We start from the raw sequence: 3,200 nt of genomic DNA on the forward strand, positions 1-3,200 counted from the left end.
AAAGTTTGTGTGAGTGACTGTTGTCCCTCTATTCATTATCTCCCTACTATTTAAATCACCCTGTTATATCTGCAGGGGTACATAATTTAACTATACATTGTAAATTGTATATGCCCTCTCTTTGGCCCTGAAACCACTTAGTCCCTACATTGCACCCCATTCATGAGCTTCCAAGAGACTCTAGACTACCAAAATGCAACTTGTACTCAATGACCAAGTCAAAGAGAATGTTCTTGTTATTTGTGGTGTTCCCTTCTAAAAATGTCCCAAACCACTGTTGCTTTTCCCCTCATCGGCTTGCGGAATTCAGTCAAACAAATCTTCCAGATTTTAAAATATTTCCTCTGTACATATAATTAATGTAATCAGTTGTTGCTGTATTTAAGTAGTTCTTTGGTTCTTTTTTTTTTTTNAGTTCATCATATTGGTCAGGCTAGTCTTGAACTCCTGACCTCAGGTGATCCACCTGCCTCAGCTTCCCAAAGTGCTAGGATTACAAGCGTGAGCCACCGTGCTCGGCCTGTAACTTGTCTTAGAGTGCCTTTGTTAGGGAGTCTCTTCTATTATGCTGTTAATCTGTATGTCTGATAGATGAGACAGAACCTTTCTATTCTCAAATAAGGCAGGAGGAAGTTATAATTAGATTTTGCCAAACTCACATTTTCTACCTTGAGGAAACTTCTTTTTAAAAGCCAAAATCCCCTGTGCTGGAGTGATTTTAGGTTACCTTGTGTTGGGGATTGGATGGAGCTTCTGAGTAGAGGCAGATTTATCCTGAAGCTAATAATGAGAGAGCTTTACACCTCGCTTGTATGACCTCAAAATAGAAATTAATACTTTGGGTATGATCGGTTTTTTGCTCGTATTTCAATGTTCTTTTGATGTTAGAATAATCTCTTAATTTTATCATTCTTCATCCTTTTTGCTTCATACTCCATTACTCCATTATTTTTTGTCTAAACTTTCTTAATTTTTTAATAAATTTATTTCCATTAGTAAAAATAAATTTATCTCTATTAAGATAAGAGATAAATTTATCTCTATTAATTTTATCATTTTTCATCCTTTTTGCTTTATACTCCATTATTTTTTATCTGAACTTTCTTTTTTTTTTTACTTTATTAAAATACTGAGTTTTATTTCACATGTATATTTTTGTCTCCCCACCATTTCCATGTCTGACCACCACTACTATGTCCTATCATAACATTCCATACATACTTAAAACCAAGCAAAGGGTGGAGTTCCATCTTTAAAAACTACAGGCATTTTGGACAACACATTCTTGGCAATGGTATCTGGACAACATTTATCAAACACCGCAGGGAAAATTCTCACTCTGCATTATAAAAAGGACAGCCAGATATCAACTGTTACAGAAATGAAATAAGAAGGAAAATTTTTAACAAACTGTTTAAACTATTTTCTTAAAGAGACTTCCTCCACTGCCAAAGATCTTGAATAGCCTCAGGGTCAGTCATCCGGAAGCAATTCTTCACATAATTGATGAACTTGGCTTCCACTTTGGGAAGAGAACCACCTTTTTCTATACTTGCTTGCATTTTTGCTTTAATGTCTTCTACAGAACTAGGTCCTTTTGGTGTTTTAGGAGTTTTTTCCTATTTTTTGAAAGATTCTTGTCCTTTTGATCTTGGTGTTGATGATGGTTTTGAGTCTTTTCCATTCTGATTTGACTTTTGTGCATTTTTGGCTGGAGTATCGCATATAGATTTCTTCACTGGCGCTTTTACTTCAGTTTCCTCATCATCAAAATCATCATCATCATCATCTTCATCATCATCATCTTCATCAGCAGCAAGTTTTACTTTTTTCTGTGGAACCTTGCTACCACCTCCAGGGGCAGACCGCTTTCCAGACATACTTGAGAGTTTCACATCCTCCTCCTCCTCATCTTCTGACTCTGCATCTTCCTCCACAGCTACTAAGTGCTGTCCACTGATATGCACTGGCCCTGAACCACACTTCAATCGTAAGACCACTGGTGGTGTTATTTCAAAGCCCCCTAGGGAAACCGTTGGCTGTACAGACATTTTCAAAGTTGCCAGTGTTACTTTAATTGGACTGCCTTCGTAATTCATTGCCTCTGCTTCAACAATGTGAAACTCATCCTTTGCACCAGCTCCTAAACTGACCGTTCTTAAGCATAACTGGTGTTCATTTTCATCATTATCCACCTTAAAGTGATAATCTTTGTCGGCCTTTAGTTCACAACCGAAAAGATAGTTCTGGGGCCTCAGGGGGCTCATGTCCATGTCCATCAAATCTTCCATCTGGTGGCGACACACACTTAGGTGAAAGAGAAGGCGGATGGAGATAAACGACCACTGCTCAAAAGAACAGCCATCCAGGACGGACTCACACCAGGGCTTCTTTGGTTCTTAAAATCCCTGCTCTCAGACCTGTGGGTTTGGGATTCTTGTGTCAAGTTCCTTGTGTTTAGCTCTGTATTTTTTTTTTTTAATGATTTTCTCTCAGGCTTTATATAAAAGATATATCCTGTTCATTCCTTTTTCAGTCAAACATAATCAAGGGGAGTTCTGAACCTACCCTGCAGAACATAACAAAATGTCTCAGGAATTAGACACATTAGACGCCTTGGAAAAGGGGAGACTTACAGGGCAGAATAAAGAAGGATTTACTTTAAGTCGTTATTGAGAAGAGTTGGGCTCCAAGAAGACCTTTATTTCCTGTGTTGCCAGCAACTACCCCTACTCTTGGTAATAGACAACGTTATCCTCAGGAGAAATTTAACTCACTTCCTCACTGAATGATCAGTGATAGCATAGTGGAAAAAGTGAGGCCCTGTAGTAGAAATAAAGGATTAAGTGACCACATATACACTGAGCCATGGGAACCTCCTTTCAACCTACTGCTTGTCTCTTTCCTTGGAAATAATTAGGAACATGTACAATCCTTACTCCCACCCGCTGCAGGTCTGGTATGTATTTTCCATTAACTTTTTAATGGGACACTTTTGAATAAAAAACAGTCTATAGTTACTACATGGTTCACCAACCTCTAAGAGAAAAGACATAAACCAAAATCAAAATAAACAGAGGAAAGAAACTTTGAATACCTAGAGACAAATGCTTGGAGCAGCAAAGAACAAACAAACAAACAAAAAACAAGCAAACACAAAACCAACAACAACAAGAAAACAGACAAATGTTTGGAACGGC

At 37.9% G+C, this 3,200-nt stretch overlaps 1 pseudogene across 1 annotated transcript; it reads right to left on the reverse strand.

Moving 5' to 3' along the window:
- Positions 1-1,100: 1,100 nt before the first annotated feature.
- Positions 1,101-2,381, reverse strand: LOC108300694 (annotated as a pseudogene). Its single transcript, XR_001823551.2, has one exon. The product of XR_001823551.2 is annotated as a nucleophosmin-like (transcript).
- Positions 2,382-3,200: the final 819 nt, after the last annotated feature.

Source organism: Cebus imitator, unplaced genomic scaffold (assembly GCF_001604975.1).
Source record: "Cebus imitator isolate Cc_AM_T3 unplaced genomic scaffold, Cebus_imitator-1.0 Scaffold0, whole genome shotgun sequence".
In the NCBI taxonomy this organism is placed as follows: Eukaryota; Metazoa; Chordata; class Mammalia; order Primates; family Cebidae; genus Cebus; species Cebus imitator.